The 16,349-nt window shown below is 44.2% G+C and overlaps 1 protein-coding gene across 1 annotated transcript in view; it reads left to right on the top strand.

The window, feature by feature from the left end:
* The first annotated feature begins 595 nt into the window (after positions 1–595).
* Positions 596–16,349, top strand: part of LOC142245187 (aldehyde oxidase-like) — a 200,644-nt gene continuing 184,890 nt past the window's right edge. The window contains exon 1 of the mRNA XM_075317643.1: positions 596–750. The gene's annotated coding sequence lies outside the window, so the exon portion shown is untranslated. The remainder of the gene's footprint in view (positions 751–16,349) is intronic.

The following is a 16,349-nucleotide window of genomic DNA, read 5'->3' as shown; positions in this document are numbered from 1 at the left end:
CATCCTGGTATATATGTCCCCCACCCTGGGCGCCTTCCTGGTAAATATGTCCCCCATCCTCGTACATATGTCCTAACCCTGAATTTGTTCTGCCAGTCACTTTGTTTTCTCAGAGATTGCAGATAACTTTGCTCTTCCTCTAGCAGAAATGTCTGGTAGTGGCTTTCTCATATAGAACACAAGAGCGCTCCTGTGTATGGAGGAGTTGGCAGAGATGGCTGTTGACCAGACTGGCTGAAGCTTCTCTGTAATATTAGAACATGTGATGAATACTGATAGCTGAATATTAATGCTTTTATTCTCTGGTGCAGCAAAATCCCCTGCAAAATAAATAGTTAAACATAAGGGAAGCTTGTGTACATGGCTTTGAACTGCACATTACATCACATCTACAGCTTGCATCCCACATTATTCTCATACAGAAGAGGTGGCTTTACTTATTGGAAAAACTGGTTTGAGGGCTGAATGACAAGGTCAAGAGATGCATGCCCAGCCCTAGGGATATGACAGCCCAGCCAGGATGTGTAGGAGCCGTGTGGAGTGATGACATGGGAGGGGCCTCTTACACATTACCTGCATAGGTGTGGAAGTGTGAGTCTGACTAGCTTACACAGGAGGCAGGCCGCCTCTCAAACGAGAAGGAAAGAAGTGTGACAAGCGCCCTAGAACGTGATGGAAGCAGCTGGGCTAATGTCACTGGCTGAACTCTAGAAAACTCCCCCACCTTGTGTGATCTACCTACAAGATCAAGTAAGTAGGAATCAGTGAGCTGTAAGATCTCATACCTGCTGTGTGCGACTGTCAACATGTACAATGTACCTGCCTCTGACTGTAGGTGGCCTACATGGGACTGTAGTTGAAGGGTTTATAGGATCGTTATATAGGGTTATAAGCACTGGGCCTATATCAGGCTCTGAATGACCAATGTAACTTATGGATGGATGTGATATGTGCTCGACATCAACATTAAACGTTCAGGATTGCTCGACCATTTACCATCTAGGGGGAGTTAGATGAACTTAGATATTCATATCAGGTACCTAACAGGTACCGTAATAAGCTTTATACAGCATTTGTATTAATAGTGAAAATGATGACGTCTACTGCCAAAAGAACTTTCTTCTGCTCATGTCTATGGAGACCTTCAATAAGAGCATCTGTGAGATGTCCTAAGAACACAAAGCAAGTACACTAGCATCCTAGAAAAATGTCAGATCACCTAACAAGTCTGTAAGGAATCGCTCATTGTAGAAGACAGGTAGAAGACATTGTAGAAGACAGACTGATAAGGGACTTGCTATTTATATAGGGAGAACTCTTCTTTTTGAAACCCTGATCTTAAGATCTGGAGGACATTTATTGGGTGGAATTGACCTGGCCTATAGTATATCAATTAATGTACATAACATACTTTATACCATAATTCTGTGCTAATTATATATTTTTTCTATAATTAGAGCTTGATAGATCTCCAACTAATGTAAAATGTAAGATTCAAAATATCATATGCCGCCTAAATCAATTTTGTAGATGTTAAATTGATGTACAGCTTTGGAGACATTTTTTTGTCTTCTTTAAGTCTTGCATTTGGGTTACGTTAAAAATGTTAGCTTTTACAGACTCTTAGCTTGCACATTTAACTGTGATGTAGTCTGTAGTATTAAATCAGCTAAGATGAGCTAAAAAAAGATAAAATAGGTATAAACGCACCATGAGACTGTGAGAATGGGCTCAGTGACAGATTCTCCGTTAATTAATTTTGCAGCCAGCGATAGACAATGCAACACACAGTCTATAAAAGGCAAATGGTGTAAAATTTTTAATGAAACCCAATTGAAAAATTGCCTTTTAGTCCCAAGTACTGGCATTTGAGTATAGACATTTGTCCCCAAAGGTGGATAGCCCCTTTCATGACTGACCCAATTCCTTTGTGTTTCTACACCTTCATAGATTTATTGTTATTATGATTGAGAGGGAGTGTGTTCTGCAGTGCCGTGCATGTATACAGCCTTGTCCAAACAGGTTTACATAATAGGAATGTGATTTTAATTGCTTTGTAGAGATCTACGTGAAGCACAGACAAGCATCGCTTCAATCTCCCAATATGCTGTCTGTGAGTGTTAATATTTTCCAGATTGTGTTTATGTTGTGAAAGCAAAAAGCATTTGATATGATATTCCATGCATTGATCTGTTCACACATCTGTTATAATAAACTAGGTTACTTATTGAAGCTACAGTATATCATGGAGAACAATGGCACCTGATGGCGCAGATTGGCTCTTAGAGTCATGGGAAGGAGCGCCTCCAATATTGAATAGTGTTAGAGAACTATGAATAACTGTTCCAGGGATTCCTTCTTCTTATCGATGTTGATATTTTTGTTCTTTGGATCAAAGTGTTTCTAAGCAATCAGCCTAGGGCTCTGCTTGAATAACTCAAATATATTCCATTGCTACCCCTCCCCACAGAAATGCTGGTGAGAAGAAGTAGGAAGATTTATGACCCAAATACTGATGATCAGTGGGATTCCGACAGTGATCTCTCAGTGATCACCTACCCTGTGTACATGGGTGATAAAAGTTTGTAGGAAACGCCATAGAAATGAATTAGCTAATAACATGCTCACAAAAGGATGTACTGTTTAGTATCAGAAGATAGCTAAACAAACACACCATTATTAATTGTGCTCTAGGCTGGCAATACACATTAAAGTGTTTGTGCACCCACTGTGTAATGTATAGACTTGGACTGGCCCACGAGGGAACAGGAGAATCCCCTAGTGGGCCTCTGTGAAAGAGAAGGTGACTCCCACACTTATGTAAGCAGTGCTAATACACTTTATTCACTATTTACAGATAGATTAAGCAGCTAATCATTCATTAAACAAAATACCCAGTCTATTATTATATAGAAGCATAAGTATCCTTATATTTGTCAACTAAGGTCACATTATTTTTGCATGCAGTAGAACAGTGGGCCTGTTACAGAGGGATGTCTGATAATAAAACCTAAAGGAGTATCAGACAGTCAGGGTCCACCGTGCAAAGACTCTGCTGCAGACTATGGCAGAGTGCAATACCTCTGTTAATCTCACAGAGGAATATAATTAGTAAATAAGGCAATTCCTCCCTTAATTGGAGGGTGTGTGGAATGGTCTCTGTTAATAATCACAGAGACAAAGGCAGTGAGTGTGAAATGGCACCTACCTAGGTCCGTTCCTCTAGTGGTGCCAGGAGACGGACAGCAGCGTAAGCCGCACAAAGCTCCTACCTGCGTTCGCTCCACTAGTGTGCGAGGACACAAACCACTAGATATGGCACCTGCCTAGGTCCGCTCTTCTAGTGGTGCAAAAGAGATGGACAGCAGCATAAGCCGCACAAAGCTCCTACCTCTGTTCGCTCCCCTAGTGTACGAGGATACGAACAACTGCCAGACGCAGTATAAGGAACGTTACCCTAGCGGCAACGTCCACCTACGAGTAGAATCACAAGGCCCAGCGGGACCATGTGCCTCAGGCACCTGCCTATGTCCGCTCCCCTAAGAGGTAAGGATACGGACTGCAGCCGAAGCTGTAAGGTATAAGAACGCTACCCTGCCGGTAGCACTCACCTAGCATAGACAGAGAGATGCCTAGAGGAACGTGCACAGAGCGTCTACTCTCATGCATGAACCAAGAGGACTGAGCGGCGTGCGGCGTGCGTCAGGGTCTTATATAGACTCTGTGCCTCATCCAAGATGGAGGACACCAGAGCCAATCCGCTGCCAGAATGACAGGAATGACGTCACGCTGGCCTATCACCGAGCAAAGCGTCACAAGCACATGACCAGCGACCAATCGGCATAGAAGGTGTCAGAGACATGTGACCAAGTGTCACAAGCACATGACCAGCGGCCAATCGGCATAGAAGGTGTCAGAGACATGTGACCTCGTGTCAGCGATGATGTCACCCGCACATGTGCAATGGCTCTAAGATAGGACTTAGTCTCCAGCGCTTGCACATGTGCAGTAGCAAGAAATCTGGACATAGACTCCACTGCCACAGCAACCGTAACAGGGCCCTCCAAAACCAATGTTACTGGTGCACACTTGGGGTCCCAGTCCGATACTGCTGATGTGTATGGGTTGGTATCTCTGATCACTGTCCCCTTAGATTTAAGCTTTACAGTATCATTAGAAATGATATCACATCCATTAACATGTATTATAGTGTCTAAATAAAAGGGAATGATGAATACCAGTCTAAGGGCATAAATACAGAAAACTGACAGCCAGTGTGAATTATGTACTTATTAATTTCATTTGTGATGAGCGTTAATGTTATTGTGCTAAAAGGAAACCCAATTGCATACTGTATCAATATGAATACTGGAGAGATAGCTATCTGTATATATTGGTGACAGATTACAAAATGATTGCCCTTATGTGACCTATCAATGCTCTGCACATTCAGTAAAGTAATATGAATGTAATATGAATGATTATTCAGAGACGTTTGCATATGTTTGAGTATTGTACTCTTTTTCAAACGTCGAGAACCTATGATCAGGGCCACTTCTGCCAAGAGGTGACATTAGTATCTTGCTTCAGGTAGCGGTCTTAGGTGTCCCTCAAGGGGAAGCTAAAAGACTACCCAAGAGACCCAATGTAAAAACATTGCTATGTTAATGATGCAGCTCAGGTCAGAGTGTATGGTGTGAGCTCAGTAGCTGAACCCACACCCTCTCCACACTTCATAGATGCTGGCTGTATTATACAGCTAGCATATGTTTCTAACAGCAGTGATTGGAGTTGAGCTCCGAAATGCTGCTATTAACTAACTAGATGCTGCTCTTAATTTAAGACAGCAAAATCTAAATTGCGCAGTCACTAGTGTGCTGGGTACTGATGGATTATTGTGAAAGCTGGAGACCTGCTTAAGATCCCCATAGGTGCTATTTTGGGTCTACCATTGAAGATGAGCAGCAGGCTGAGTTTCATAGGAGGCCATAATTTGTTCTACATAGCTCAATACTATGGCATTTCAGCATGTAGTATAATAGATCAGATGATTATAGGTTGTAGTCTCATAAGGGGACTAAAAAAATTGAAGAACAAGGTTTTTTAAAAAATATAATAGAAATAAGAAATGTAAAAACTTGAATTCTCCACTTTCCACCTGTTTAGAAAACAAAAAAAAATTGGGTTTTGCGTCGTCTGGTAAAAGTAAACAATCAAAATGACCGTATGGTTATTGACATGAAGAGAAAAATCATCGAAAAGCTAGAATTGCGTTTTCTGTGTCACCTCACATCCCTAATAAATACAATAAAAAGTGATTAAAATGTTGAAATGTTGTCTGTACTCTAAATTGGTATCAATAAAAGCATTAACGCCCCCAACAAAAAACAAGCCCTCACACAGCTCCTTGGAGAAAAATAATAAGGTCTCGGAATGATGACATCCGAGTGTAGTTCGATATATGCAGAGACAGGCAATGGAGAAGATGGAGACATGATCTGATTATCACATGCAAGAGAAACTGATCACAGTAAATGACACTCGGTCACGTTTGCACCAGAGTTTCAGCCAAGTGTCATTAGCATATCCCACCGATTCTCTGGCATCAGATGTGACCCTGGCCTATCTCTCAGTTTGGGATGACCATAATCAAACGGACAGGCAAAATCATTTTTCGGAGTCATTATTACCATTCAATGAATGCTATTAAAAAAAAATAAAAAAAACATGGCCAAATTGTGTTTCTCCACTACAGGTTCATATTTAGCGGCAGGAAGGGACAACATCTCAATTTTCGCCTCAGGCAGCAGGAAAGCTGCTGTAGAAATGGCCCTGCCTATGTAAAATCTATAGTAAATGGGAACACCCAGTTTTATATTGGTTTTTGATGTAGTTATTAGTTTATGAAGTTATTAGAGGTTGCACATGTATCACAGCATGTTCTCAGTCTGTCATATTTATGGCAGATAACCAATATGGGAAATATTGTTCTTATTGACCTGAATCGGAGCTCTTATTGACCTACAAGTGAATTTAAGAAGAAATTGGAGCAGCCAATAATAATTAAACGAGTGATCCGACATACAAAATTAATCCCTATCAATTTAATGCAATAATCTAAATTATTTTCTAATATACTTTAATTAAAAATTCCCTATTCTTCCCTCATTACACTATTTTTCTCTTTTTACTTCTTTTTTGATGACGCTTCTTTTGAGAATCCCAGTGCATGCTGGGAAGTTGAAATGAAGTGCCATCAGGTGGCTGGCAGGGATTGTGTTCTCTGACACAAACTCTGCCCCCTCCCTGAAACAGAGCATCCTAATTTACATTAGTTTCTGGAGCTGGACTTGACCCAGTACACTGTGCACTGTATGATGTGCACAATGACAGTGCACTCTTTATTGCTGGTTCAAATCAGTAGTAATGGGGCAACAGAGCAAAATACAATGTTACCCCTCCTTCCCACGTGTGTATAAAACAGTGTAAAACCGGTACCGGTGTCATTAGTGTTTTCGATCAGAAAGAATGAAATGACAAAGCTCCTCCTATACCTTGCAATGCTAAAAACGTACAGCACACAGCTACCATAGACTTGAATTGGCCCTTGTCGTCTGTGCTGCCGGATAAAAAATGGACATGTCTCAGTGTGGTTCACACAAACACATGGTCCATGTGAAAACATGGACATGTGAAGATCACTGTAAGTTATATTGCGTACGTGTGGTATCCATGAAAAAAACAGATGCCATATGTACCGGAAACACATATATTTGAAGGGGGCCTTAGTGTGTATTTTAAGAATAATAGCGCCGTCCCCGCAATTGAAGTCTTCTGACACCACCCACTAACAGTACACTCACTCTGCTCTGTTGCCATATCTTTACTGCTGAGCTCAACCTGCAGGAGAGATTATGTAACTTCCCAATATATACATTGCTAAGGTTCATTTGCATTTGCATATGTAGATCAGTTGGCTAATAATCTTTTTTTTTTCATAATTTTTTTGAGTGATGTGTACTTGCTGGTGCGGATGTGATTTATTTCACATAGTAGTCATTATGAGGAGCCAAAACTGCAAGATAAGGTAGCCTTAGCTAATGAGAGGATAGGAGGCGTGTCTCAGACTACCTCACACTTACTGTAGACACTGTAGCTAAAATGAAGTCACAGATCACAGCTGTCCCATATAGCAAAACTGAGTTAAGAACAGCCAAGGTGTAATCAATGAGAAAAATACATTCAGGTAAACATCAGCTATTGAAACTGATGCATCATTTTACAGTAGGATATTCTATATATATATATATAATCTGAAAACAGTGAGAAAATACAAAGACACATACTGTTTTTTGCTTCTATATTTTTAGAAAATTCCAATTGTATGCAGGGCCGCCATCAGGGCATTACAACCCTTACTGGTGTATGGGGCCCGGTGAAGAGGGGGGCCCAGCCCGGGGTCATCACTTAGCTTTGTTAAGCCCCCGGCTGTGTCCCCCTGTTCACTGGGCCCCATACACTAGTAAGAGTTGTAATGCCCTGATGGCAGCACTGCCTATGCACACCATATTCACCTGTTAATCAGGTATATTTGTATGTATTTTTGGAATGCCAATGCCTGAATGCTGCCAAGAAACCATTCTCAATTTCTGCCAAGAAGTTCCAATTTGTCTTTGAGCTAAACTGCTGAGTCATGTCAGACGGACAATTTACTGGGCTTACCTTTCTCAATTCCATTGTGGTTTTTATTAAACACGCCCCTAGTAACGAGTTCTTCCCAGATTACTCAGGACTTTTAAGTCAAGGCAGAACAGGCAAGAAGACGTGACAGAATATAAACCATTCTATCTCTTATTTCTATTCTGGCATATTACTGGCTGTTTATGTTTGTAGGCTCTAGGACATAAGCATATTTGGGCTATAATACAGGAACTATTTTTTGTATCATTGATGTTGTAGGATATTGCATGTCAGTGGTGCTCAAGTGAGTCGCAGCTTCATTATGGCCTCTTCTCTGCCATTCAACATTTTCTCATACTCCTGTGGAAACAGCAAATGAAGTGTATAACACGACTGAGTGCTATCCGGTATTTTATGGAATAGCACTTGCTCCAGTGTTATAGCATGGAGCTTTGCCAATGAGTGTTTTTTTTCTTATGCCAATCGGACATGAGCAAAAAACCACCCCATGCTGCGATTGGCAGCATATCTTGGCTCACTCACACCCATCCAAGTCTATGGGTGCATGTGAAACATCGGACTGTACTGATGACATCCAAGTCCAGTCCAATATATGACGAGATGGGCAATGGAGAAGATGGAGAAATTAATCTCTCTATCTTCACCGCACCTGTGCTCTGATTCTCGCATGGGAGAAAATCGGAGCTCAGTTAAATGACACACAGCTCACACTCGCAGCAGAGTTTGAGCCGACTGCCATTAGCATATCACACCTGATGCTACGGTATACGCTCATGTGACCCCGGCCTAATGGAGATGGCCTGATAGGATGCATAAAGTCCATATTTCTCACTTTTGCTCAGATTTAGTGAACCCACAGGACACAAAATCTTTTCATCCCTAAAAATACTTCATACAGGAATAGTATCTGGAGTAAAGAAATGGACTGAGAGACCAATTCATCTGACTATCTAGAACCAATGAGCCAACAAGGACAATATCTACAAAATGTTTGTATGTTCTCCCCGTGTTTGCGTGGGTTTCCTCTGGGTTCTCCGGTTTCCTCCCACACTCCAAAGACATACTGATAGGGAATTTTAATTGTGAGCCGCAATGGGGATAGTTATGATCACATCTGTAAAGCACTGGGGAATTAATAGCCTTATACAAGTGAGTAAAATAAATAAATGTGTCCATTTTTTAAGTAAAGAAAGGATTTCAGAGAGTGAAAATAAGCTTTCCTAATGGAAGGTGTAGTGGGTTCTAAACACCTGTATCATGGAAAACAATATTTTATTAATTAAAGGTTACCTTTAATTAATAAAATTGTACTGTTTTAGTCTTCACTCTTCATTCCTTCATCCATCCATCCATTTTCAGCACCCCTAATATGCAGTTTGAAAGGTTCAGATTTTTTTCTTGTGCGGGTGTAACTCCCTGTAATACATGTTGAGGTTGTGTCAAGGGTCCGGCTGCCTTAAGTTGCTTTTATATGTCAGCATTGTTCCAACATTACTCTTGTTTTCTCTCCATATTCCTCCTTCTCTATAGCTTTTTCCTTTGCTCTTCATAAGACTTTAGGTGCATTCTCCTCTGCCCAACCACCTATTTCCTGTAAACTATAACACTAAGAGAAGGGAATGGATAGCTGAGAATGCTCAATCAGTTCTGATGTTTTCCTGTATCTAAATTCTTTCATTGTGTCAGAACGGCTGCACCCAGTAATCTATGTTATACACCATTGGATTCAGAATCTCTTCGCTTACATTATGTTGCTGTCAGATAAGGTAGCAAAAACCTGCTGACAGATTTCCTTTAAAAGGAAACTGATAGGTCCCTCCAGCCTGCTGAACCCCCTCTATAATGTTAAATTAGTCTGTTCCTGTGTTACAGCACAACCTATGATTTTCCATGTAAATTTTTTTATTTTTTAAAAATCTTCTTTTTCTGAGATGTTTGTCATATGCAAATTAATCATAACTAAGCATAATCCATGGCATTTTAGAACTGCTGGAAAATGTCTTGTTATCCAAAGCATCCGGTTGCACTCTCGGTGACTTCTTCATCCCATTCCACATATCCATGAAAGCATACTGATGCCAAGGCCTGCTCAGCCGTGGTTTTTCTATGTTCACTTAACATCACTATGACTTCCTCGGTAGTCCACCAATGAGGCTAGTGAGAGTACACTCATTTAAATTGTGCGTGCTTAGGCAGGAAGGACAGAGGTGAGACTTCTGGCAGTTCTTAAGATGCCGTGGTTTAAGCGGAGGATGTCAATCACTTGTTTAGACATGTTTATATGATCTGAGACTGAACTAGTTGGGGGGAAGCGACGCTCTGCCGACTAATATACATATAACAAATGGCTCATAAAATATTGATTTTTATGAGATAGAAGCATTATTGTGGGACATAAAGGACTGTGCTGTAATGCAGGAATAAGCCAATTTAACATTTTAGTGATGATTTGGTATGCTAATGGGATCTGACCTGATCGCTTTAAATTTGCATATAGGAAGGACATTTATAATAACAAAAAAAATCTGTGCAAAGTTGTAAGTAGCGTTTATGATATATACACACATAGTTGTAGATTTCTTCATGTGCACCATAGATCTAAATGGTGGTGAAAACCCCAGATATATGCTGCACAAATGCCATTCAACCTTATGGAGCATATTTCTGCAACAAATCTGCCATGTACAGTACATTCCTGCAGACTATGTGTGCATGGAGTATTTTAAGGTGTTCAAAAACTGTGAGTTTTTCACGTGTAAAATACTTCAGGAAGCACTGCTTTTTTGGGGAGTTTTTAGGAGAATTGTTTTTTTTATAGTGATTTTGAAGAGATTTTGAAGCGTTTTGATGACCTGTCAAACTTTTTTTTTTCCCTGAAGCTTACTTTGCAGCCTTTTGATTTGACAATGCCTAGTAGTAAGGTTTTCTTCAGCATCTGTTTCAAAGAGGTGACATGCACTTTCTTTTTTCACCAACCTCTTCAGATAAAAAAGTAAAAAAAAAACAACCGGACAAAAAAAAATCCTCCTCTTAGCAACAGCAAAGTGGATTTCCCACAGGAACAAACAGAAGAGTTAATGAGGAAGAAGTTATTGAGGTGGATTTTTGGAAACGATGCACTCCATAAACTCCTCAAAAACTGTGATCAGTACCGTATATCTAGCCGACCTTCACCTGCTGTTTAATGAAGTCTCCATTACGAGGGCTGAATTCCAAAACCTGTAACATGGAAATCTAAAATTAAAATAGGTTGTTTACTTGGTTGGGACACCAGTAAGGCTATGTTCACACGTTGCTTTTTTATGTGCAGATTTTCTGATCATAAAAAAGCATGTTTTGGCAGGAAAAACGCAGCAGAAAAAACCTTGCATTTTTTATCGTGTTTGTTAAAAATGTGTTTTTTATTACTTTTTTATTTAGTGAAGGCAATCGCACAGGTTCAGGCCCTGTACCCCCGCAATCGTCACCTGATCTCTAGCTGATGTTACAGCTGGGACCCAGCTCTCACTGCCCATTCCGGCAGTTTAACTCCCTGAATGCTGTGATCAATTTGATTGCAGCATTCAGGAGGCAAGGAGAGGAATTGCTTACCTTTCCCTGGTGATTGGGTCCCTGTAATGTGACCACAAGGAATCGATCGCTGCCATGGCAACCCTGGGTCGTCACCATGACGATCTTGGGTTACTGAGCTATGGATCGCCTTAGACCATGCTGTATGCATGGTGTGTGAAGTGAACTGTCAGTGCTGCAATATAATCCACTGTAGTGATAAAGCACTGCAGAGGATTATAGAAACGCAGAAAAAAACACTGAAAAACAATTGACATGTTGCTTCTTTTTTCTGCAACAAAATCTGCAAGGAAAGAAGAATCAAGTCAGGATTCTCATAATCTTTGCTGAGATGAGTTTTTTCTTGCAGTATTGGTTAAAATCTGCAAGGAAAATTGCATGAAAAAAGTAGCAAAAAAGCAACATGTACACATAGCCTTAAAGTAGCTATTTATTGTATTGTTCTGTACTAAAGGCAGAGATTTCTCATACCTCATTCAGATAAATGGGTCATTTGCAGAAACGTTTGCAAGAAATCCTTACCCAGGGGAGCACAATACCTTTTTGGTAAAAGTGCTACATTGGCATTGTCAACCAATCCTAAGGGTCACAAAAACTTTAAATTGATACTTACATGAACACATAACCAGAACCATCATCAGTACATTCTTAATACATCATCAGAAGCAGGGTTTACGTTTTTGAGGAGGATTTGTAGAGTTTCTGCTCCAAAATAATAAGATTCCTCTGCAGCGCTGCTGCATGTCGGAACAGTCCCGGTGCTCAGGTTTTCAAATGTATTTGTGTTTGAGAGATACAAATACATTTGTGGTATGTGGTATGAGAGGAAATGGACCAAGTCTGAATCAGCAGTTGGACTTCTGAGGCAATAAGCCAGTAGGCATTCTCCTGAAAATATTTCTGTGTTGTGGGTGCATCTATTTAGGAACTTATTGAACATGCATATGAACAGTATTTGTGTATGTCTGTACATACCTAGCAAGCTTGCTATTGATACGTGTATGTATGTTGGCACATATGCTGTTTGCATGAGTATATATGTAAGTAGTAAAAAGCCGATGCATCAAGAATCGCTAGTTTTCTGCTACAATACAGCTTGAAATGTTGCCAAATTTTTGTATGGTTAGAAGTTTAGCAAAAGATTTAAAAAAGGTTGTCTGGACAAACTTTTTGAAAAATGGGCGGAGATCATCTAGCATGGGTCATTACCAAGTGTGCTCAACAAACTCACCATAACTTACACCACAAAGGTGACATTAACTACGACAGAAGTATACACTAATTCAACGGTTAATGGATGACAGATATTCATTTGGAGATGCACGCCTCTTACTCAGTTTACACGTCATGGGAAAATCTTGATGAAACCATCCTTAAGGCCCCGTCACACTAAGCAACATCGCTAGCAACATCGCTGGTAACGAACAACTTTTGTGACGTTGCTAGCGATGTTGCTGTGTGTGACATCCAGCAACAACCTGGCCCCTGCTGTGAGGTCGTTGGTTGTTGCTGAATGTCCTGGGCCATTTTTTAGTTGTTGCTGTCCTGCTGTGAAGCACAGATCGCTGTGTGTGACAGCGAGACAGCAACAACTAATGTGCAGTGAGCAGGAGCCGGCTTCTGCTGAGGCTGGTAACTAATGTAAACATCGGGTAACCAAGAAGCCCTGTCCTTGGTTACCCGATATTTACCTTTGATACCAGACTCCTCCGCTCTCACTGCCTGTGCTGCCGGCTCCTGCTCTGTGCACAGATAGCTGCAGCACATGTGGCGCCCCTGACCTGGTCAGGCACCACTGAGTACTGCACCCATGCTGGGGACAGTACAATACAGGTAATCCAGAAGGCTGACTGGGGTGTGGAACACAGGCGCATAGTGATCAGGTCTCACACATGTACCCATGAGAGGACCCCTGGGGATCCCAGGAGGGGGCAAGCCTTCACCTTCACTGGAATAGTGGAGGGGGTAGAGCCTCCATCTCCTCTCAAGGGGTGTGGTAGAGAGTCTGGTTGCTAGGTGGCGTAGGCAAGAACAGGAGAGGAGGAGCAGTGAGTCAGTTAGAGCAGAACTCCATAGGGCTCAGTGAGGAGCAGACCTGTGGGGCTGTTGCTGTCTAACAGCGCCCGCGCAGTGGCTACAGACGGGGGAGAACGGTCAACTAGGAGTGCTGCCTGAAAGCCAGCTTCAGCTAGAGAGTGCACGGAGTGGGAAGTAAGGAGACTGCTAGAGAGCACCAGGCCCAACCGGGCGGCAGATCCCGAAGCGGGGATAGATTCAACTTTCTTCTGCTAAACCTGCCGGTGTGGGGCTCTTAAAGCCCACACCACAACACTACAAAAGCCGCAGCCACGTAACCGCAAGTTAGGGCCCATAGGTCATAGGAGGCAAGAGGCTGGAGTGGCCTGGTCCGGGGAACAAGCAAACGGCAAACGAAGGGGAGAGAGGCTTGGAGCATCTTCCCTGGGTGACCCCCATAGGGACTAAAAGTCGGGGTCACCCCAAACCACCAAGGGCTAAGGAAGGCGAGTCAGTAGTCACCCTCATAAAGTCAGCCTGAAGGACACCTGGTTCCCATCTGGTTCATCCCAGCTACGCCCGGGCTACTCACCCTGCCATCAAATGTGAGTAAAGCCCTTGAAAGACATTCCTGCCTGTGTGGTTATTCTGCGACTTGTAGTACTACAAACCTACACCGGGCCCTGGGGCTTGCCTCACTCTCAGGAGGCTACTACATCCGACTGCACCCACCATCAGCCCCAGGCGTCCCCTAACCTGCAGTGGCGGTCCCCGCTGACCGCAATACTGAGAGTGGCGTCACGATCAAACAAGAAGATTTCCTACCAGTGACGGAGATCCAGCAACGTGGAGTCCCTGAAGGTAACGCACCGACACCGATACAACACCTGCGGGGCTTCACATCTGGCATCACGAACAGGATAAGGACTAGACCTGTTCAGACAGGTGACCATGTGCCTGGGCGGTCCGCTTGAAAAATTGGAAGCGCCGCCATATTGCCACCATGAAAAGCGCGCTGAAAAACAACAGCAGCCCGCGCTGGAAGAAGTTACCGCCCACGAAGAGGTGTGGCTACCCAGAGATCCCCTGCAGAGTCCTGACCTCGCTGATGAAGAAAGCGGAAGCGTCCAGAGACGGCGGAGCAGAGAAGAAGCCAGTAGCGTGCTAGAGGAAATGGAGTCCAGACGCGGATACCCAGAGCCAGGCTCTGCTGCCTGGTGGTGCCGGGAGCTTGCCATCTTCTGCGACCGGCTGGAGGCCGGGATTGTGCGACAGCTCAGGGAAGAACGCACGGAGCTCCTGGAGATGGCTGCGGCGGTGCGGACCTACGAGGAGGGAGCCGCGCGACGCATGTCAGACCGAGCGGCGACGACGCAGACCCCGATGCAGCCACAGATGGGTGAGTCGAGTGATGCCCCGGCCAGCACAAGTGCCCCGACCCCTGCTGCCACGCCCGCGGTCCCGGAAGAGGCGCCCGGCGCGGCGCCACCGAACCAGGCCGCAGCCACGCTAGATGCGGCCCGCCAAATCCAGGCCGCCGCCATGCCGGGCGCGGCCCGCCAAGACCAGGCCGCCGCCATGCCAGGCGCGGCCCGCCAAGACCAGGCCGCCGCCATGCCAGGCGCGGCCCGCCAAGACCAGGCCGCCGCCATGCCGGGCGCGGCCCGCCAAGACCAGGCCGCCGCCATGCCAGGCGCGGCCCGCCAAGACCAGGCCGCCGCCATACAGGGCGCGGCCCGCCAAGAAGAGAAGACTACCTCATCATTTTCCCCGGCCTGCAAGGCCAGAGCAGACACCGCTCCCCAGTCAGAAGAGGTCCCTGCTGGAAAGCCCACGCTGGGGGAGGACCCCGAATACTGGCGGCTGAAGGCTGACATGGAGGCCAAGTTTCCACAATGGTTGGTGGACCGGTACATGCTCCCTCCGCATACCCCCAAGAGAATTCCAGCAACCCCTGCAGCCGCGCCAGAGAGTCCACCGCCCAGACCAGCTGAAGAGAGCCCATCCCCAGCACTGCCACAACCAGAGTGCAGTGAAGAACTAAGGGGGAGGGGAGGCCAGGAAGCTGAGGAGCTGACTCCGACGCCAACCGCAGCAGACCCCTACCCAGAGCCGGAGATGCTGCCCTATTCCCGCTGGGAGGAGGAAGACTTGACACCGTCAGCAGATGAAGATCTGCCCCAAAGCCTCACCTGGGAGCTTGTAAGCTGCACCTCGCAGAACCCAGCCCGCAAGACACGGCGCAGCAGATCAAAGCGTCCTCCAACACCACAGTCTCCAGAGCAGAGGGAGGTCACAGCCAGAGACCTGCAGGAGAAAAGGTGCCTAAGAAGGTCCGAAGCCCAGGCTAGAGGACCCCTTTACAGAGGGATAGTAGAGGACTTCAACCTGAAAAGCGGATACGGCTTCATTGTAGTAAAAGGAATAAAAGAGGGCATATTTGTAAATCGGAGAGATGTTCAAGCCCACCTGCCCAGAGGACATTCAGGCAGAAATTTGAAAGTTGGGGACTTAGTACAGTTCACCTTACATCAAGGAGAAAGGGGCTACTATGCCTTAGACGTAGCACCATGTCCCAGACAAGAAAGACAAGAAAGACAAGAAAGACAAGAAAGACAAGAAAGACAAGAAAGACAAGAAAGACAAGACAGAGATAAAGAAACAGATACAGAAAAAGAAACAGACGAAGACCAAGAAAGGAAAGATAAAGATCCTACAGATGAGACAACCACGGACGACGACGGAGAGCAAGAAAGTCACAGGTGCCAGTGCCCTACATGCCCACGCCCTAGTGAAAAAGAGGAGTAAAGCAAAGGAAAGTAAGAAGTTACTGTTTGACCAGTTTTGAAAAGTTTTGTTTTGCAACGTTTAAGAAATGCGCCCACAAAAACTATTGTGAGAAATAAACTTTAAGGCTATGAACTTGCTATAGCCACAAACTCTCGCAGTGTAAATAGTTACACCAGTGGCACCACCACCAGGGCCAGCCTGTGTAGGGGCTTGGCTCGTCTGCAACCAGGGGGGCCCGTCCGTAGAAAAGGGCCTTGGCTCACCTGCGACCA

The sequence above is a fragment of the Anomaloglossus baeobatrachus genome, chromosome 7 (assembly GCF_048569485.1).
Source record: "Anomaloglossus baeobatrachus isolate aAnoBae1 chromosome 7, aAnoBae1.hap1, whole genome shotgun sequence".
NCBI lineage: Eukaryota > Metazoa > Chordata > Amphibia > Anura > Aromobatidae > Anomaloglossus > Anomaloglossus baeobatrachus.
This window is presented reverse-complemented; position numbering and strand designations above follow the sequence as displayed.